Source organism: Grampus griseus, assembly GCF_964374135.1.
Source record: "Grampus griseus genome assembly, chromosome: 12".
Lineage (NCBI taxonomy): Eukaryota > Metazoa > Chordata > Mammalia > Artiodactyla > Delphinidae > Grampus > Grampus griseus.
This window is the reverse complement of record NC_139006.1, coordinates 73242352-73264776: the sequence shown is the minus strand read 5'-3', so window position 1 is coordinate 73264776 and position 22425 is coordinate 73242352. Positions and strand designations below refer to the sequence as shown.

The 22425-nt window shown below is 47.4% G+C and overlaps 1 protein-coding gene across 8 annotated transcripts in view; it reads right to left on the bottom strand.

Moving 5' to 3' along the window:
• The window catches only part of ZNF532 (zinc finger protein 532), a 108800-nt gene extending 92857 nt beyond the window's left edge, over positions 1-15943 (bottom strand). For 5 of the 8 annotated variants that reach the window (XM_082667831.1, XM_082667830.1, XM_082667835.1 and 2 more), the window contains exons 1-3: positions 15720-15943; positions 14045-14126; positions 13851-13960 (exon numbers count right to left, since the gene is read on the bottom strand). The gene's annotated coding sequence lies outside the window, so the exon portion shown is untranslated. Of the gene's footprint in view, positions 1-13850; positions 13961-14044; positions 14127-15037; positions 15060-15719 lie in introns of those variants that run through there. The other 3 variants (XM_082667832.1, XM_082667833.1, XM_082667834.1) reach the window with 3 other exon arrangements.
• Between the last annotated feature and the right edge of the window lie 6482 nt (positions 15944-22425).

Here is a 22425-nt window from a genome sequence, read left to right as displayed (position 1 = left end):
GTATTAGGAAATAGGAGTTCTGCAGCCGAGTGTGAGGGAGACGCTTCCTGCCCGTGTTTCTGAACAACTCTACCTCCATGTTTTTCTTGGTACTTCCTCTCCAGGGGCACCTCTGCATCGACCCAAGACAACTTAAGGAAAGAACAAGAGAGCAGAATCTCCAAATATGGAGGAAGAACAAGAGGTAGTATTTCTAAAGGGACTCTGCCGTAGAAATGACTATAAAAACAGTGTTTGACCGGTTCTGTGAGTACTGCCAAGAGGAGGCTATCTGTGTTGCCAAACGCACATGCACACAGGTAGGCACACGTTTACGGACGGTAAAGGAAGAAAAATCAGGGGACCAAGGTATCTCTTAATGTTCACCTACTCTCAGTAGCCATAGCCACATCAGGGTCGGGCAGCAAACAAGACACACCTCCTGAATCTTGACAATAGGAGAAATACTGGTTGACCCAGAAGCCGTGGCTCTGAACCTCAAAGATATCTGAGCCGCCCACTGATCAGCTATAGACATGACACCTCTAAACCACAGTACGTTGTGGCAGCTAAAACCTGGGCTTTGGAATAAGACAAACTGGAGTAAGTCCTGGCTCTGCTCTTTAAAAGTTACAAGATTCTGCGCACGTTACTTCTTTAAGCTTCTGTTTTCTTGAGTAGAAAATGGAGATGGTAAGATCTACCCCACAGTTATTGTGAGAATTAGATAAAACAATCCAGGGAGGTGCTGGCTACAGTATCTGGAATATAGTAAGTACATATTAATGTGAGTTATTAAAACATCAAAACAAGGCCAGTGATAGAATTCTAGCATAGAGAAAGCCCTAGAAGAAATTCAGCCACAACTCTGATGCCCCCAAATAGGGGACGATAAGGACACAGATGCCACCAGAATTCTCAACAACTACATGGACTTAATAATGAGCATCCTTCACTCAAATGCCTCTAGCAGAAAGGCAGCCCAGCAAGGTCTTCTAAGAAGCCAGCAGAGGCAGAACACCATTTTCCTATCCTCAATGACCTGAAATTAGAGCACTGTGTAACCAAAGAAGTTATAGCTAAATCTGAAACTCCAACAGAAGTCAACAATACCCTAATGCCCAAGATTAGGAGGAAAAGAAATTTTTTAAAAATCTGTGAGTCATCTAAATGAAAACCAGCAAAGCTTAATTATTACTACTCAAGTACTAAACCATGTGTTTAATCATTCCCCCAAATGAACGTTGGACAGCTAAACCAGACTTGCATTTTGCCAAACAGACATACACCTGTGAGGGGCCTCAAACATTCATACACTCACACCAAGCCCCCGCCACCCCCCATACGAGTCCTCACATATACATCTACGCACCCAGGAGAGACTCTAAACATGACGCTTGAACAATTCCTCCAGCCATTCGGCCAGTTTTCCTACCTCCAGCGCCCCAGTCCAGGGCATGCCTCAGACACGTGCTATGCATTTATGGAGCAAATACTGAAAGCTAAACATTCTGTTTTTGTGATTTTTGAGTAAACACAAAATAGAGAAAAGATTGCACTTCTACACTCAAAAGAGCTCGTACACCTTGGCTCCTATACTGAAGAATGTAAAAGGTACAGGCGTCGGGTCCTGAAGAGGCAGCTGTGAACACCGACTCCAACAATGACTGGCCGCTCAGCCTGGCGTATCTGTTCATCCTCGGGGCCTCAAGTGCCTCAGGCATAAAATGGTTTAAGGCCACCCACTTGTCAGGGTTGCTGTGAGGCCTGATGATTCAGAAATCCAGAGTGTCTCCAAACAGACACAGTTTCCTTCACTGCACTTTCCCAAAGTGACCAAGTCACCCGTTAGCTATCTTCCTTGCAACTCTTGTTTTCTGAGTCATTTCCTGCCTCAAAATCTCTGTCCCAGCCTGAAGACTCTGCCCGGTGTCCTCTGCACACGTCTTCTTCTCATGCCAGGCGCTAAGCTTTCCCATCATTTCCCTCCTTGGGTCTGCTTTCCCTTTTTGTAAAAACTCCATCCCTCTATTTTTCAAAACTGCACCCGAAGTTTATCTTTACTGGAACCGCTACTTCCACGCAATGTTTCCTTTTTTGTGTATTTCCTCCCACCTCTACCTTTAGAAGCCAGATGAGCCTATCAGAGAACAGTGTGAAAACCTGACACAAATTCCACTCGTTTATGGCTGAGCTGTTTCCTGACAGTAACGAATTATGGCAATGCTACAGGCTGCGCTCCCTAAATGGTGGAGTCAGAGAGCAACCCCGGGCTCTAGGCTAGAGAGGAGAGCAGATGAAAGACGGGACAAACCAAGGAGACCCCACCCTGACTGAAAAAGCCAACAGCTGGTCCACAGCATCGTCGTCACGTGTGAACAAGAGCACGTTCTATAAAAGGCACCCCCCCCTTCATTGCCTCCTTTTGGCCTACAGCCTGTTGAACTTCGCTAATAAACACGAGCAGCTCGTACTTTCACAGCCTTTACTCATCTACTTACTGGTGCACCGATGTGAGAACAAAGGCGGCCGCCAGACCTTGCTCTTCGGATGACATTCTCTAGAGCATCACATCGTACAATGGGGAATGCCTGGACCAGATGCACCAAAGACAGCTAACACTGCAGCTATTTGCCGTTATGAGCCCTCTACTGTAGCAGACATTCCTCAGGGTGTTGCACAAGCCCACTGGCCACCTCCTCTGAAACTACTGTCCCCTGTTTAGGGTCAGCAGTAACCCTGCCCTCCAAGCCACAGCGGATGAGACCAGGACCAATTAGGTTTTTGGTCTTGAGAACTGGCAGTGAGACTGAGGAATACAGGTGATGTCCACCGGCGGCTTAAACGAGGACGCGGGGACACGTGGGCTGTGGGACAGCCACATGCTCAGGAAAGAGAACGCCGCTGTACCAAGGGAGAGGCACAAAGTGACAACTGAGGACGCGTGGCCCTAAAAAGAGCAAAGAATAATCTTAGAGCAAGATGATGTCTGAGTTCCCGGTTTCAGGTCCTCGTGGCAGCAGCTGGGGCCTAACGGCTAGCTCCCTTTCTTATGGTGTTGGTTTAAACAGCCGTGTCCTGATCGTGTGTCCTCTAAAGTCAAGCAAACTCCAAACGATCTAGTGTTGCAATGCCTTCCCACGTGAATCCTGTCTACAAGGAGCTACTGCTTCTCCCAATCCGTCTCCTCACCTCGGCCGCCTGAGCTGTCCTTGGTTGTCACCATCCCAAGTGAAGGCCACCTCGTAAGGCTGGTTCCGATTCAGTTATCCAGGGACCATGGGCACTGTATCTCCTACTGTGCTCACTCACTCACCTGTTCACTAACTCGCTCCACAATCATCCCGTGGTGCTCTCCTATGAGCACAGAGATCGTGCACATCTCCTGGTGCCTGTGGTCCTGGACTCTTACATGCTGCGCACTCCCGGTTCTTTCCTAGCTCACTGCACTGGGGACCAGCCATCTTTGCTTTGCCTTGTGATGTTCTCTGCACGTCTATCTGCCTGGTCTTTGACGCTGACTCCTGGCATACTCCAGTAAGGCTTCTGACTCACTACCCCACTACATCCTGAACTCACCCCCAACTCAGGTTAACATCCACGGTTCCAATCCTTTTCTCCAGGGCTGCCTCCGTGGCCGTGCCCGTCCTGAATGCCCAGACTTGTCCCTGCTCCCCGCACGGCAATGTGACACCACGGACGACATACTCACAGGTCCAAGACACGTACCTCCACCACCCCAGGCAGGGATTCTGCACGAAACGAGGAGCTGACGGATTTAGCCAACAATTAATAAATCGTATTCAATGTGCTGGATCCATGTATCATAGAACTCTGGGTCCAAATGTCCAGTAAGAGCTAAAACTCAACTAGGATTTCTGTGAAATGGGAGGCTTTACTTGTAGAGAGATGGGGTGGCAAACTATCTCATGGAACAGATACCATTTTAACCTTACAACTAATCTAATCAATGTCCATTCCCAACATCAGAAACAAGCCAACTACAGTTTCGTAGTCTACAGTTTATCATTCAAACGCATAACCAAACTCCTTCCTAGAACTCAATCTCTTGTTTGGCCCAGGCCCCGGAGTGACCCTTCCCAAGGCATCTGGATCCAGGGACTCCAGGGTGGTCGCCTTCATCAGGCGCTGGACAAGCAGGTGGTGGGGATTAGCCATTCTTCAACACGGCCCTGGGAGGCGGCTCATTAGGACTCCCATTCTAAGGAGAAGTCACAAGTCACCCAATTCCTTGTCAGGTATGGAGGCAGAAATAGTGGCCGGCTAACAGCTCCGAGTCCTCACCTCCCATCAGATCCCAAGTCCCTGATCCAAACATGGCACAGTCACCCTTACGTGTTGATTTAAGGTCTGAGAGTCTTCATCACAATGACTTGAAATGGTTGGAGCCCTGTCGTGTATCTCCTGGATCTCATCTCAATATTAAAATCACCTTGTCTCATCAGACTAGATGCCAAGGGCTCAAGGTAATAAAGCTGGAGTAACGCAGGTATGTGGGAACAAGAATAAACTGAGGATCCAGTCAGACCCCGTGTACCCAGAAATCAGTGTTCACGCCAGACTGGGCGTCCATGGCTGAAAACCAGGGCTGACCCCAACTGCACTCACTGGCATCAGATGCAAAGCGAGGGTGAGTTCCCACAGTCAGGCAAGGCTGGGAGAATCAGATCACTCTGGAAGCAAAGGCAGCAGGTCTGAAACCAAGGGAAACAGTGGAGACTTCCGCTACTCAGTGTGGTCCACAGGCCAGCAGATCACCATCACCTGGGAGCCTGTCAAAAATGCAGAATCTTGGGCCTGTACCAGTCCTATTGAATCATTATCTGCATCTTTTAACAAGACCCCCAGGTGATCTGTATGTAAATTAAAGTGCGAGAAGTCCCATCTGGATAACAAGGGCACCCAGGAAGGACATGGGACTGTGGGCCGCAGGTACAGGACAGCAGCGGCAGGTAGGGAGAGGCAGCAAGAAGCAGGGAAGAACTCCAGAGCCAGCCAGACCCTGGTCCAAGTCTAGGCTCAGTCTCTCACTAGTGGTGCCACCCCTGGTCACTTAGCCTCTCTTTAAGTCTCCCTGGGGATATCCTACCTTTCAGGCGACAGTCAGTGTAAAGCATCTAGCACCCAGTAAACTTGCAGTAAATGCTAGTTCCCTTTCCATTCAGAAGCAGACACCAACCGGCACGCATGTTTAAACCCCATAACCCGGGGATGAATTAGGAATATCTGGGAGAGAAAGGGAGCCCAAACTAGGGGAGAATGAGTTTCTCTAACAAGGAGACCCTAACGTAGTTCTTACACTATCTTTTTCAACCAAAAGAGGGACTCAACATCAATAAATATGAACACTGCAGGGCACCAGTGGAGTTTCACTGTTAAATTTATTTAGTTATCCAGACCAGCACTGTCCGACAGAAATAGAATGAAAACCAAATACATGGTTTTAAATTTTCTATTCCTATTTTTAAAAGAATAGAAGGGAGGGAATGTTGTGAAGTAAGTTTTAATAATAAATTATATTCAACCAAAATGTCCTTTCAACATATACTATTAGTGAGACATTTTACATTTTTTTTTGTATAGGTCTTCAAAACCTGGTGTATACTTTATGCTTACAGCCCATCTCAATGAGGACTAGCCACGTTACAAGTGCTCAAAAGTCATGTGAGGCTGGTGCCTGCCGCACTGGACAGGGCAGTCCTGGACAGAAAGGTCCCGGGGATCCCTTCTCCACTCAATCTTCCATCACCTCCAAATCCCAGTGTGCAAGACACAACTATCTGGTCCCTGCAAGCGAACATGCGCAGGAAAGGGACGGAACAGAGGCTTGAGCTACCTGCCATATAGTCACGATCAAATTTTGCTTGTTTTTAAACTCTGGTTGACATAAATTACACCAGTAGACGGACAACCCAGACTCTAGCCACTCGCCGACTGGGCTGAATTTTTCTGGGAGCAAAGACAGTTGTAAGATTACAACTACAAAATTTGTCCAAGATTTTCCAGCTACAAAAGGAAGTGCAGCCAAGTAGGAACAAGTACTCTTACCTAGATTTCACCCACTTTCACCAGATATAGGGCAGCTGTAACTGAAAACCTAAAGGCAAGGCAGGAGACACTCACTGTGTAAGTTTTCACGCCCCGCCCTCCAAAAACAAAAATCGCTACTGATAAAGGAGGTAAAAGAACAGGAGAAACACTACCTTCCAAGACAGAAAATGCCCGGCCTAAGGCCCTTCCCCTATAACAGGAAGCCTCAGGAACACGATAGCTAAGATTTTAGGGAGGTCTCATCGCGCACCAGCCACTTCCCTAAGCACTTCATATGCATTTAATCTTCAAAACAACCCTCAAGAAAAGTATGGCTTAGAATTTAAGTAACTTGCTTGAGGTCTCACAGCTAGCCAGGGGCAGAACACAGGTTTATATCATTGAGGGCTGGGCAGACAGGTATCTATCACTGAGAGCTGACCAAAGGCAACTGAAAATCTCCATGGCCTTTCCACCCCCATTTAAGTAGAACACTAGCCATAATCATTTCTCAAGCTAGAGACCTCAAACTACCTTCCCCACTCTTGCTATGTTAAATCAGCAAAACCGTTAAGAACCAGCTTATCAATGAGTACCTGTATGAGGGCTTCATTTGAATCACTCAAGCTCTCAGGTTCACAGGATGTAAGGACTGTAGTTATGAGCTGGCCTACATATACCATCAAAACACATATGAGAAATTCTGGAAGGCAGAGAAAAAGGAATGATGGCAACAGTCTCAGACCAGGAGGTCTAGCGTGCTGGGTTCTAGTTCCAAATGTGCTATTGATATTAACTACCTGCTGAACCGCCACCCCCCGGCCCCGGCCGGCACTGCTACCGATTTAGGCTCACTATAGAAAATAAGGAGATAACTGTAAATATTTAATGTATTTCCAGTTTTGTGATTTTTTTTTAACACAGAGCTAGAAATTTTCTAACCTAGAAGTTTTTCAAAAATTCTTACTGCTCAGATACCTAAAGAATTTATGCCTCACAGAAGAAAATTATCAAAATCAATACCCATTACCAGACCCATGAGTCAGCAGGAGTTTGGTTCCCTAGAAGGTAAGACTGACTTGAGAAGACAGACATTCAAGAACCACACCACCTTGACTTTACCTTTAGGTCTCTATGAATCCTTCAAGATGCTCAGAATCTCTAATTATGTACAGTTGTAGTAATATCTGACTGAAAACAAAACCTGCATTTGGGGGCCCTAACGACCATCAACTAGAGGATACTTGGTGGGGAATACTTGGGACAGCTAAGAAGGCCACTCTGAGTTCATCTAAAAATTACTTATTTCAGTCTCCAGATTTCGATTAAGTAGAATTTTCTCTCCCCCCTCATTCTAAAACAGGCAGAATTTAGAACTTCCTGTCTATAGCAGATGATTCAAAGAATTCTTTAAACTATGTTTCTGTGTTAGAACAAAAGATTTTTCACAACACCACTTTCAGTTTCCTTTGATTTTCTTATCCTTTTCAAAGAATAGATAAAACAAAAACACCTCTTGGTTCCTTCTCCCAATTTGTACCTCACCCTAGTACCCAGAAAAAAACATTTAATTAAGTCTTTCCAACAGGTTATTCCTAGCACTGTCCGTCTTGGGTGTAGATAGATTCTCCCCTCTCCGTGACGACTAAGGTCAGGAAAACCTGCCTAATTACAAAGGCCCGCGACTGTGCCTTCCGCTTCTCCATGACACACTCACCGTCCTTAACGGCCACTCCCAACGCAAGAGTCTTCGGTACCTTTGCTGTTTACCAGCTACTTGTGTCTCTCCAGCCTCCTCCCCCCAAGCACCTTCCATGGTTTCCCCTTGTCCCCAAGGCAGAAGAGCCCAGTGACGAGGAACATGCTTCAAATTCTCCCTCCACCACCATTTCTTTTTTCTTTTTTTAAACATCTTTATTGGAATATAATTGCTTTACAATAGTGTGTCAGTTTCTGCTGTATAACAAAGTGAATCAGCTACACATATACATATGTCCCCATATCCCCTCCCTCTTGCATCTCCCTCCCACCCTCCCTATCCCACCCCTCTAGGTGGCCACCACCATTTCTGAGCTGGCACACCTTGGCCAGGATCCTGGCCTGAGTTTCCCAACCTGCACCATGGGGATAACAGCATACAGCTCACCTCATCGTCTTGCTATTAAATGCAGGGAAAGGCCACCACAACGGACTGTGCTGCCTGCAGGTGTCAGCTACTAACACGTGGTCTGCCTTTCTGGAAATGTCCTGCCCTCCAACTTTCTGAAGCATGCTTCTCAAGTTCTTCAGCCCCTACCTCCCCTTCATTTATGCTTTTTACTATAGAAACCATTATCTTATGGGAGCCCAAACTCAAACCTTTTCATACCTTTCTTCTATCATCTCTGTTCTGTATTAGTTGCTGCCAGTCTAGACCTCCAGCTCAAACAGATCTGGGAGGCAAAGGACACCCCGCGGGCAGGCAACACAACCCAAACCTGAACTCACTGTATCAACACCTCCACCTCCCAAATCTTTTCTGCCTCCTGAGTTCAGAATCTGAGAGACACAAGTAACCCGTGGCGGCAGGTAACCTCAGAGAGCTGCCTCTGCCCCTACCCCTCCATCACGCTGCATATCCAGTCGGGGCCCAGCACACACACACCTGCACCTGATGCAGTAGCCACCTACCACTCCCTCCCCACGCCAACGCCTCAGAGGGAGCCCTCCTCCTTTCTCCTGCACTGCTGGGGTGGGGCCTCCCCTCTGACCTCCCTGCCTCCAGCCAGAGAAGTCCTCAGTCCTCATTCCATCCTCGTGGTGCTGGCCCAGGACCTCTGTCATGAAGAGTCTTTCTGCCTCTGCTGTCTACACAGGGAAGCCCACGCTGGAATGGACGATATAAAATGAACTTCAGAAGCCTGGCCCTTGTCAGCCTCGTAGCTTCCTCCTACTCTCCCATCCCCACCTGCGACACCAAGCTCTCCCAGGGCCTTTCCACACGCCACTCCATCGGGCTCTCATGCTCTTCCCCCAAGTCTCTGCCTGCCTTACATACTCTTAACTGGTTGTGCTCAGCAGCCACCTCTTCCAGGGCTCCTCCCTCCATGCTTGGCACTAGGTGGCCTATTCACATTCCTATCATAGCATCTGTAGGCTACTTCCCACTAGGTTTTCCTCTCTGGATTCCTTTTCCCTCGGTCCTCCCAGTGCCTAGCACAACGTCCGGTGCTTAGTAAACACGCAGTATCTGCTAAATGGATGAAATAATCCCCAAATTAACAATGATTCCCACTTCTCGAGCTCCTCTCCCTCCACACGTCACCATAACCTCTCCTGATCCTGAACACTGCTTTATCCTCTAAAAAAAAACCAAGCTGCTTCCAAAATCTCCCTACTTCAGTGCTCTGATGTTGCTTAAATACTTTCACTTCTTTAAAAGACACAGGGCTTCCCTGGTGGTGCAGCGGTTGAGAGTCTGCCTGCCGATGCAGGGGACACAGGTTCGTGCCCCGGTCCGGGAAGATCCCACATGCCGCGGAGCGGCTGGGCCCATGAGCCGTGGCCGCTGAGCCTATGCATCCGCAGCCTGTGCTCCGCAACGGGAGAGGCCACAACAGTGAGAGGCCCGCGTACCGCAGGAAAAAAAAAAAGACACAAAAGCTGAATAATAACTTCAAATATTAAAATAACACCAATATTTTGACAGTCAATAAATCAGACAACTTATCATTAACGGTAAGTTCTTTCTGCAGCTAAGATTTCAACGGAGCTCTTTCGTACCCCTTTCCAAAATTTTGATTCTATTATTGGTTGGTGTTTTATGGAACCTGCCGAATGCCTCTGAGGAGATGAGGAATAACTGCTGAAGGGAATAAAGGCCATTTCACCACTGGCAGGTTCTTGTTTCCACTTTCGGCTAATTCCAATTAGTTCTGGGTTATAAAGCCTGTCATCCCGTTAGTGAGTGGTCTATTATCATGAACATCTCTCAAGTGTCTTCAGATAACATTTGCTATGAAAAATTTACTTGGGCAGTCTTAACTGCAGCTGACAAGGCTAGATCTTTTTTGTGAGGAATGACCAGCTGAATTTACTTTCATTCCTAACTTCTAATTCTTATCTACTTACCATATGACCCAGCCATCCCACTCCTAAGCCCTTACCAAAAACTTATGTTCAGACAAAAGACCTGTATGCAGATGTTTATAGCAGCTTTATTCCCAAACACCAAAAACTGGAAATAATCCTAATGTCTTTCAACGGGAGAACAGAGAAACAAACCGTGGTACATCCATACAGTGGTCGACACAACTTGGCAATAAAAAAAAGAACCACGTATGGATACAGAAGACAACATGGATGCCTTTCAAATGCACTTTGTAAGTCAAAGAAGCCATTGGTATGGCATTCTGGAAAAGACCACATATAAGGGCAGAACAAATCGCTGGCTGCCGGGAGGCTGGAGTGGAGAGAAGAGTCTGACTGCAAAGGGACAGCAGGAGGAAAGTTTTTCAGGCAAGGGAACTACTCCCTATGGGTAGTGGTGGCGCATACACAGCACTACATGCTTGTCAAAACCCATAAAACCATGGGTTTTACTGTATGTAAATTTAAAAGTAAAAAAGGGTAAAAAGTTAATTATTTAACCATGACATAGTTAAAGATTATACGCCAAATACAGGCATACCTCCTTTGCGCTTTGCTTTACTGCACTTCACAGATACTGTGCTTTTTTTTTACAAATTCAAGGTTTGTGGCAACTGTGCATTGTCAGGTGATAGTTAACATTTTTTTCAGCAATAAAGTATTTTTTAATAAAGATACGTACGTTGTTTTTCTAGATACGCTACTGCACACATTACAGTACAGTGTAAACATAAATTTTATACATACCAAGAAACCAAAAAATTCAAGTGACTTGCTTTACTGCGATCATCACTTTCTGGTGGTGGTCTGGAACCCAGACCCACGGGATCTCTGAGGTACTGCCTGTATAATTAACACAAAGGTGTGGATTTCCTCGACGTTAAACAGTGGCTGTTGTTATTATTTTGTTGCTACTGTATTGCACTGATGAGGAAGAAATGTTAGGGGGACGGGGTGGGGGGCAACCCCAAGTCTTTCCCCCCTCCCCGTGCTGGCAACCTTTGCGAGGCTCCACAGGAAGGCAACCTCCATCCCAGCTGTGAACAGCTAAATGGAGTTCCACCAAGGATATGGGAAAGCTTATTCACAACCAACGGGAGACAGACGGTACCCCACAGTACAGCCCAAGAAAGCATTTCAAGGGAAGAAATAAAGGCGGCGGGGGGGAGGGGGGAGAGACTACAAATCCTGAAGTTCTATCTCATCCTAGTCAAAGGTATCAGCAGAAAATTCCATCCACGTGTTGGCTGCAGCATTCCTAGACCCTCCTTTAGAAAGGAGTCAAGGTGGGAGGTGGGTGGGGAATCTCTTTGTGAGAAAAGACAGCAAAAGAGAGAGAGAGAGAGAAGGCGAGCGAGAGTTCTCCTAAACCAGGAGGCTGAGAGTTCTAAAAACCCTGGATCCAACGTTCTTTAACATGGAAAAAGTGATGCTAAGTAGGCAAATGATAAAAACAAGCAAAGGTTCACCACCCAGTGACACTTTCTTTCCAGCGGACCCTCGTCAGCCAAACCGACGCATTCTTCCTCCAGAGGGGACGGCCCACCTGGCGTCCCTGGAGACTGCCCCAGGCAATCCTGAGCAGGCGCTGGGCTCCGGGCTCCAGGTGTGGCTGCCCACAGGGCGACAGATGGGGGGGGGGACCCGGAGGGCGCCAAGAGTGGGTGCCACCCTACTCCCACCTGGCTCTTCTGGGCAAGAGGATACTGCGGCTTCTCCGCACTCACATTCCCGAGCCCAGAAAACTCTGTTCCTCTCCGGGAGACCTGGGCCTGCCACATCCTCAGAGCCCAGCATGAGACCGCCACCTGAGACAAACCTCCAGCCAAGATGGGCTCCTGATTGCAGCCCTGGAGAACCAGCTCTCTGACCTGCAACGGCTCTCTGCAGCTGGAAAGTGGAAAGACGGGCCTGCGTGCAAAGCAAATGCTATTTTCCAGGCGCCTTCTGGGGGGAGGGGGAGTAACAAATCTAAAAACCACAGAGAGTAAACCAGAACGTTCTGGGACACGCCACGCCTTACAAAAAGGGCTTTAAAACATCCTATCAAGAAACAGTCACTGCAAGGGGTTAGCTGTCAAAGGTAAATAAAAATCACTGACTTTCTAAAGATAGGAGTGAAGGACTCAATTATAAAACAGCTTATTGTAGTATTAAGCTAATTAAGGTTTATCACATTAGCCATCTGAGTTTTAGTTGGCACCAGAAAAGCAGGAACAGCATATCATGCAACGTGGATTGGGATCTGCTTTGCAAGCAGATTTCTGCCACATTCAGACACAGAACCTCTGGCAGTCAAAAATGTTGCAGAATTGAAAACCAATTTTCGCACAGTGATTTGTCAAGAATCTTGTTCCATCACGTGAGCTATTTACTGGTCTCCCGGTCCGAGATTACATTTATCTCTATTAAATACCACACAAAGTATTCTGAGCTAACCATGCCCTGTTGTTTCTCTTTTGCCAGTTTTATCACACGCTGGATGCTCTGAAATCCTATGAAAAACATTTCAACAATAAAACCCTTGCATACTTGACACCCTTCACTGCAGATATTCTGCCCACCAACTGTCAGCACAGAACCCATTCTAAGACCCTCGGCACTTCTGAAAAGACTGCTCTGCTGAATGCAAAGAGGAACAAAATACCCTCCACAGAGTAGGGGAGAAATTTGTTTTCAATCGTGTCTTCTATGGGCTCCTCTTGACTGTACTTTTACCAAACCAGAAGACAGAACTAGTTCTATCCGTTGTTGGCGTTCATCTTGGATTTGATTCTGGAACTGCTGGTTTCCTGTTTGGGGAAGTTGCAGTTCTTTTCACAAGGAACCCCAAGGCGAAATGTTTCTTATTCCCCTGTGAGGTCTCACTGCCTTTGTTCTTTACTTTGCTACCACTGATCACTGCTGCTTCTCTCTTCTCCTCTAAAACCTCTTTTGGTTTTGGAGGATGCATAAAAAATGCCAGCTCAAAGCAAACTGTCATCCTTTAAGGCCCTGGACATTTTCTACCATCCGCTGCTGTAAAGCTCTGAGTTAACAGGCATCTTTGCACAGAGGAAGCCAGACTACCCAGTCTTCTCCTGGCATTGCATTAAGTATTCCATATTAAAACGTATGCCACAAATAATCCAATGGCAAACTCACCGTCAACACCCCACCCCCGCCCAAATCAATAAAAGCCATTCCACCACTTGACTCAGAGTGAAAAGCCTTTCAGGTTAACACACAGAGCAAGGTAAAAAGAAAGGTGATGAATGAACAAAAGGCAAATCTACCTGCAGACTCCTCAGATCCCAAAAAGGTGGCTAGGCTGCCTGGATTTGACAAAGTCCTTCCATTTCCCTGTAATCATCGGGAAAATGCCCCATGTGTACTGCTTTAGTCTTATGCAAAACAGTGCATTCCCCACAAGGCCCTGACGCCTACCATTTTCTTCAACTTGCTTCTTTTCAGGCCTGCCTCTTATAAATGACCAGCCACATGCGATTTAATGAAGTCATTCTGATTTCGCCTTGATAGCAACACTATCATAAAGTCACCCTAATCCCATTAAACTTGGCTAAACGTCAAGAGTATTTCTTCTCCACTCTCCACCCAATATTATCTCCAGGGTACCAATGCACTGTCAATCTGTGTCTGAACGGATCTTCAAATAAATACTTAAATTCATGCTCAAAATTATCATATCTCACCTTGTGAACCTTGACCTTTTGGAAAGACTTTGGACCAATGTTCAGTTACTGTCACACGGTTGCATTCTCTGCAAATATGAAAGGGTTAAAAGCAGCCCCAGTCAACAGGCCTACAAGGAAAAAAAAGACAGCATGTATGCCTTACAGCATCACTGGAACGCGTTTATGCTCATTTCCTAGAACAATATTGTTACCTTTTGGCCTTCATAATAGTCAGAAGCATCCCCAAAACCCTTTAGTAGCTTCTAAAAGGAAAAGCACAAAACAGAACATACCCTGCAAGAGAAAAAAACATGCAAAGTAGCATTCTCCAGCAACAAACTATTATTACAAATCCATCAGTTCATTTTGGTTTTGTTTTGTTAAAAACATAGAGGAGAGAGAGAGAGAGTGAGAGAGAGAGAGAGAGAGAGAGAGCGAGCCTGCAGAAACCAAGTGTCCCCACCCTAGCAAGGCACATTTTTTTCTTTAATAAGGGTCATAAATCTCAGCTCCTTGTCCATCCCTTAAGCAAAAGAAAAAGGCAGGAAAAGCCCAAGTAATCTCAGACCTTGCAAACCTGCACATTTTCCCCCATCTTCTCTACACAGACTCTTCTAGGGCTCCATTAGTCACGTACCAGTGCTGTGTGGTGTCTAAGTGTGCATTCACATACTGTGTTGGGATGGTCCCTTCCTGCAAGCTCCTCTGCTTTTGGCTGCCATGAAGGGAGGAAGCTGCTATCCCACTGTAGTAGCTCAGTGACTGCATTGTGCTCAGGAGCTGATCTGCCTCAAACCAGTTTCAACCGGTTCTGGTCACCCTACATAAAAAAGCTATGGCAACCCTCGCTGAGTTGCCAACAAGTCCCTGAAAATCATCAGCACAGGGAGGATCTCGCTGGGGGTGGCTGCTCCCTCTTAGGTCTTGGTGAGGACGGGAAGGTCATCGTGGGTCCCCTCCACCGGCGCACAAGCACACAGCCCTGGAAGGGCTCCCCTCACGAGCACCCCAGAGCCCCTCGGGCCCATCCCCCCTCCCGTCCACCCCAAAGCCCACCGCAGACACTGCTGCCCCTCCTTCTCCTTCCCCCACTTACCTCCCACAACCTGGCTCAGATCTTTGTGTACGTGTGTGTCAGTGTGTGTGCTCTGGGTTGGTGGCTGACAAAGAGCCCCCAGGAAAGCAATCTATGTGTGTCTGCTCACCCTGGCTGCGTCGGCGGCAGGGGCCGGCCTCGGCCTCCTAGCAGAGTGCTGCGGGCTTGTTGACCAGGCTCCTCTCTGCCTGTCACCCCCCCACCCAGCCCCCTCCTCCCGTTCCTCTCCTCTCTCTCGCAGCCCTGTCACCACCACCAGCAGCCCCCCAGTCTCCTCCTCCTCCTCCGACCTTCTCTTCTTTCAAGCACCTGGGGGGAGTAGTCCAAATCCCTTCACCTCGGGCAAGAAGTCTAGGGCTGCCCGGGGTGGAGGCGGGGGGGTGGGGGGGGGCGGACTCGGGGCCAGTGGGACAGAGGGGCACAGAGGCCTTTTAAAAAATCCGCTGCGCAGCGCCAGCGCCGGAGGGGGGAGGAGGCGAGCGGCGGCGCTCACGTGGCCCCCCTCTCGGAACCTGCGGGGCCTAGCCAGACCGGCTGGTCCTCGGCCCCCCCAAGGAGGCCGGCGGGGCGCGAAGGCCGGCCGGCCCCAAGGCCAGGGTGGGACAGGCCGCGGCCGTCAGGCCCAGGGGCCGGAGCCTCACGCGCCGGCCCCGACCGCAGGGCCGGGCACGAGGGGCCCGCGCCCCCGCCCCTCGCCGGAGCCCGCCCGCGCCGCTTCCTCCGCGGCCCTGCACCCCTCGCTCGGCCCGGCCGCCCCCTCGCCGCCCCCCGCGTCCCGGGCGCACACCCACCCCCTGCCCGGGGTTGGCCTTCGCAGCGGTCAAGCCCGGGCGTCTGGGCCGCAGCTCGGATGACCTTTGTTCAGCGCGGCGCCGCCGGCGGCTGCTGCTGCTGTAGCTGCTGCTGCTGTCGTCGTAGCGGCGGCGGCGGCGGCGGCGGCTTCCATGTTACGGGCGTGTCAGCCGCATTCCCGCTGCCGGGGTCGAGGTGTGCGTGTGCGGCGGAGGGGCCTCGCCGCCGGTGCCGCCGCCGATGCTGCCGATGCAGCCGCCGCCGCCGCCGCCCGGGCCGCCCCGCCGCCGCCGCCGGCACCGCCACCGCCGCCGCCGCGGCCTTGCGGTGCGCCCGGCCCGGGCCCCGCGCCTCCCCGGGCGCCGCGCTCTAGGCCGCACGGCGGCGGCGGCGGCGGCGGCCCGCCACGCCGGGGCCTACGATCGGGGTGCGGGCCCGGGCGGCGGCGGCGGCACCGGCGGCTCGGCCCGAGCGGCGAGCGAACAAAAGGGAGCGCGGGAGAGGGGGAGGGGGCGGCCGGTGGGGGAAGGGAGGATCGGGGAGAAGGAGGCGAGACGCGAAGCCCCGCAGCCCGCGGGCGCGGACGCTCGGCCGGTGCCGACTCGGCGAAGGGAAGGCGAGCCGCGCGGACCTGCCAAGTCTCGCCCATATGCGGCCGCCGCATCGCGGCTTCGCCCCGGAGAGCGGGGTGGTGGTGATGGTGGTGCTGAGGGCCTGCTGCTTTTTCCAGCGGCATTGCAGGCTCTCACCCAGTCCTTTTCATGGCCCCAAGCCGCAACTTACTCGAGTGGAAGGAAGCAAGGCCTCGCCAAAGATGGTTGCAAAAGACCGCGAGCCTCTACCCAGGATCTTGAAGCCAAGGTGGTGTTTTGTTATCCTCGTAATGGTGGCCAATAAGTCAGAAGAGAGCACGCTATCTTCAGATGCATTAAATCTGGAATTCTCCCTGGAGGTGGAAGAAGGGGCTCTCTTCTGGGTAGTTAGTGGTTTGGAGCCCTTTTCGCCTTAAACTGAGCCACAAAAGAATGGAAGACACCCCCTGGGGTGGGGAGAAAGCCCTGGTGTAAAAGACACACGTTTTGCTTTCGGAGAAAAAGCCACTGGGGCCAGATTGAAACATGGCATGTTCAGTTCATGTAGCTTTTTTTTTTTTTTTAAATGGGGGGAATGATATTGAGTAAACAAGATGTAATAGACAAATCTTTAAATTCACGAAGGGAGATGTGTACAAATGTAACAAGCACATATTGTACATACAGCAGGTGGTCACAGCCTCCAGAACACACACACACAAAAGATACATACATAAACCCCGTAAAGACTACAAAGGTGTATAATCGTTACCACGTCCGAGATGGAGACAATATATTAGCACCAGATCAGGTATGCTGTTCATATAGCCTTGGGTCCTGGTTCGTACAAGGTTCACAGACGTGCACTCGGTTGAAAGGTTTTTTAAAAAACGAGGAACCCCCAAATCAACCGAATTGTGCTTACCCTAGAAATAGGACAAAATGGAAGGATCTGAAAACAATGTCACCAACACCTCTTAAAAAGGCTCACTCCTGTTTGATCGGACTGTGAAGATACTAACGTTACTCGAGGAGCCGTGAAGATTCCCAGCACAGGAAGCGTTTCTGTGCTTTATTTTAAATTACATTAATTGGTTAATATTTGCAAAGTGTGCTGCAAAGTTTTCTTTTGTTAGTTTTTTTGGGGGGGGGAGGGTGTTGTGTTTTTTTGTTTTGTTTTGTTATCTCAGTGTGCCTCTGCTTTGCATTAACTTCCATCGAGGAAGCCATTGTTCTCTGTTATGGGGTCATTGTCTGATGTAAATTGGAAGCAGCATTTTTGCTATTTAAGACTTTTCATGTAAATGAACTGAATGTTTCACGGAAGAGTTGTTGGTCTTTAATTTCAAACAGCAAATTGTTTGGAGTTGCACGTAAATTGGGACACATTTACACGTGTTTAGAAGGACCTATGTAATCTGCACATTTTGCCAGCCACGGGATCACATTTATCAATGTTACAAAATGGTGAAATTGAAACTCATCTTCTTTTAGCCTGAAAACGGTGCCAGTACTCTGTGGGTTGAGTTTCAACTTTACCTGGGCTTGATTTCATTTGAAAGGAGGCCTTTTTTCTTCTCCCGAAGGTGGGCCTTTATTAATATGCATGTAAAAACATTACGTGCAGTGGAAAGGATACAAGGCCTTGCTTATCTGAAATCGTGATCCACTACACATATTACGATGTATGGAATTTCATAATGTCCACACAATAGTAAATCCTAGCTTTCCTCGATTTAGAATCTTTGTTTACTTAGAATACCTTCTTACCCCTCCCCCAATTCCCTTCTCCTAAAGAGTTGAAAGCACAGCACAAAGTGTTTGAATGGTTTCAAGAATTGTACTTCCAAAACTCAAGTCTGGATTGCTTATCGCAGGAGCCTTCGGTTGTAGAACCACCTCACATGGCTTCAGAATATCATATACTTTTTGAGCAGAGCTCTTTACAAAGCCCAGTATTTTGGTCAAGCCTCGGAAATTAGTTTGAAAGCACAATTCATCATTTGCACAAACAGCAACAGATAACATTGCATCTGCTTTTTAAAAACCTTAACCAACCAGAAGTAAAAGATAATAATTTCTTGCAAATTATCTCAGTTCTCTTTTTACAAAGAGGATTTCAGAGAAATCCCTTTGCCAGGTAGATCAGTAGTGAAAAGCAAAGCACCCATCTTTATTCTATGAAATCACTGAATTTCACAGCAGAAAAAAACAATTTTTAGTGTAAGTTAAAAAAAAATAGCACTACCCCTCTTCCAAAAATTAATACAAAGGTTCATTCTATTATTGTGCATATGTAAGGCTATCTTGGGCACCACCCTGCTTTGGGCAACAATAGAAGTAAAGAATGAAATAAACTATTATTTGACTGCTGTAGATACGAAGGGGCAGAACAAAGAAATCATATTATTCTTCTGTCAAATAGAAACTAAAGGAATTCCAAATCCTTTGGGATTTTGTTGTTGCTGTTTTTATTGCTAACTCTTAATGTCTTCGTTTATTCCTCCAATCAGTGTATTGCAAAATCCCAGCATTTTTTTTTTTTGCTTTTTTTTTTTTAAACCTTTTGTGGTTTGAAGCTGACTTTGTAGGCGCACATAGATATCACTCTACACATCATACTTTTCCTCTGAATTCCACTATGAGATTGGGAAATTCCTTGGTTAGGCAGAGCACACAAAAGGTGTGTTCCTTGAGGGAAGGGAGAAGGAAAACAAAAAGAAAAGCCTTTTCTTTATCTCACCATCAAAAGGCCCGACAAACCACTCCTTAAACTGACAGCCCCCTGACTTGAGCCACATATTTCGTAGCTCAAAACTAAGACTAGGCCTAGGAGTTTATAGAGTTTCATATGTTAAATTTGTTGGCTTCTTTTCAAAGGAAGTATTACACTATTTAACACTAGCATTACAATTTCAAGATCTGTAGCTGAGTGGCCAGCAAAGGGGGAAAAAAAATCCATCCTACGTCTTCAACAAAATATTGAAAGAATCAGAATTTTTTAATCTTTTCCAAAAACATACCTTTGAAAGAAATCATAACCAGATTTAAGTTATTATTATATTAACCTGCCAGAAATAGACTGAGGGGAGGTCTAGGAGAGGATTCCCCTTATTTTTTGTTAGTTATTTCACAAACAGATTTTCCATAGCAAAGCTACCTCCCCTTTCCCAAACCTTATCTGGAAATACCTGCAGAGCCTTCACTCAGAGACCTGAAGGAGGTGGGGGCTATGTCCTATTAAAAGATAAACTGAGACACATTAAAATTTTTAAATGGGGATTTGAGCAAAAATCGATTCCACTAGGGCAGTGCCAAACCGGAAGTGCTAGGGGACTCCACCTACAGAGGCTGGGGAGAGGCATCGAGAGAAGGTGAGGACTCAAAGCAAGGAAATTATTTGATTGGCTACAGCTTAAAACCTAGTTGGCTGTTTGTGATTGGCCGTCCTTATCGGTTTTGATTTTGTAACCTGGAGGTATTTCCGGGCTAAGATTTTGGTTTATTTAAGTAAGTGGCATTAGAGCCACCTCAGTTTAATGGCCTCCTCATTTAATTAATTTAACGGTGCAAAGTTGGGCATTATTTAAGAGTCCCCCTAGGTATCCGAATGACCTCCGAATTCCTGGGCCCTGGATGAATTCGCTAATCTTCATCTCCTACTGTCTCTTTAGGCCTAAATGCTGCAAAGCCAGCCTTGCCTAAGGAAAGAAAAGGATAGGGACTGAGGAAACGGTTGTTGTATGAACTCTAGAGAATCAAAGAAGAGCAAGAAATTTTGGGATTGGGATACCAGCAAAGAGTCATCTTCAGCAACTATGGGCCAACAGACAATACCTGTTGAGACCTTTGTACGATTTCCTAACCCTTCGTAACTTTTACATTATGTCTGGGCTTCTTTGAAAGAAACTGGTTGTTTGGGCTTTTTCCTACTAAGAGGAGGAGAAGAGAAAGAGGAGAGCTAGGAAGGTATATGAGAAAAGGAAAGACAATCAGACTTAATCCTTTAAGGAGGAGAAGCTAACACATAGGAAAGGGGACTTACTTCCACCCAAGAACGGATCTCATTGGTTCCCTGCAGCACAGAGGCTACCTGGGCACTCTGTATGTGCATCTTCATCTTTGCATCTTCCGCCCCCCACCATCTGTAGCAGTTAGCCCAATACCTTGTACATCCCATACTTGAAATTAACTAGTTATTTGTGAACTAAAGAATGGATAATAAACCCACAAGTACCTAAAAATAAGCATGTCCCAAGCTAAACATAAGATCTTTTGCCACTGTAGTGGATACTGTAAGCGTTTTGTCTAGAACCATCTTTGGGGTATACACGCCCATCCCCTAGCTGCTGAGACTATTGCTAGCTGACCACTCACAACTGAGTCCCCGGCAAATTGCCTTGGCTATTTTGTGCCAGGTTCTGTGAACTGTCTCACCCAAGTTTACACTCCTCCCCCGGGAGCAGCCAATGTCTGGCTGATGTAGCAAGACCAAGGCTTGCCTTAATTTGGGCCAGTTCTAAAGAGCCATCCTAGCTCCAGAACTCCCTGGAAACTGGCTTAGGCCTCAGTCTCCACAGCACTGTGGGTCAACTCCTTCTACCTAATCTGGCCTTCCTCACTCCCTCACAGGTGGCTCTCCAGAGATTATCCAGAGCCTATTTCTAAGAAACTCAGCCCCAGACACCAACCAAACCAGATCCACCTCCCCCTTGATTCTGCCACCTGATGACACTTACTACCTCATCTATTCCATCGCCATGTGCTGAGGATTCTACCTCCCGAGGATCTGTTGATTCCAGTCCCTTCTCTCCATATCCATCACCTGGACTCAACCTCCTGCTCATCCCCTCAGCTCAAAACTGGTCCCTAACTGATCTTCTTGCCTCCAACCTGCCCAACTTCCAATACATTCTCCACACCGAGAACTCTAGGAACATTTCTAAAGATGCCAGCTTGTCACCCCTCTTCGCAAACCTTTCCATATCTCTCCATTGTCCTTAGAATAAGGTCCGGGCTCAGAAGACTCTCCATGAGTCAAGCCGTTTGCCTGTCCACATCCCTTGCCCTCCCTCCTCACACTCTAAGATCCAGCCTTGTAGAACTTTTCGTTCTTTGAATGAGACCTGATGGCTCTCGCTGCCAGGCCTTCACAGCGCTGTTCCCTCTTTCCGGGAGGCTCTCCCCACCCTTCCCAATCCCATTCGTCTAACTAACTCCCATGTATCTTTAGGTCTAAATTTATGTCACTCACTTGGAGAAGCCTTCCTTGACCTCTCTCTACATGTACAAGCTGAGTGGCCCTGACATGTCCCTAAGTTATTCTTTTCACGTGACACTTGCTGTGCGCCTTGCAGGATCTTAGTTCCCGGACCAGGGATTGAACCCCGGCCACCATGGTGAAATCACCGAGTCCTAACCACTGGACCATCAGGGAATTCCTGACACTTGAGTTTTCGGCTCTCTCCCCATGTGACAAGAAACCTGTGAGATCAGGGACAATGATACTTTGGCTCACTGAGGTCTCTCCAGTGCCATCATCACATATAGAAAGACATTGAAAAATTAGGTGTTCAGAACATCCAGATTGATTAAACGCCCGTAGGGATTTTTTTTCTCAATGACATTTGGAGATAAGAGATGATTAAATACAATTTTTGCTAAACAATGATAAGTTTATTTAACACCAAAAGACCCAAAGCCACATATCACTAGGGAAACATTGGTTATTTCTGGAGAGGTAGAAAACACAAATATAAACCAACAAATGTTAAATTAGGAAAATAATAACCAGAAAATATGACTGCAAAATAAAATACATTCATTTGTCAGCAAACAGTTGGAAGATGCTTAAAAAATATTGCTGTAGATTTGAGCAAACACGTATTAGAATAAATTACACAGTGTGGGAAGATTGCTGTACTGTTGAAAGAGAAGAGCAGCTATTTCTAACATGCCACTGCTTAGGGTATATATGCACGATCCTGTTCCAGTGATGACAGAGCTGTACAAACTGATTTTTTATGAACAACTAAATGAAAAGTTTAGCAGAGAAGGTATATTCTCAATAATAACTGATTCTTTAATGGAAACAATATATGATTTTTTAAAAACTCATATATTGAGTTTATGT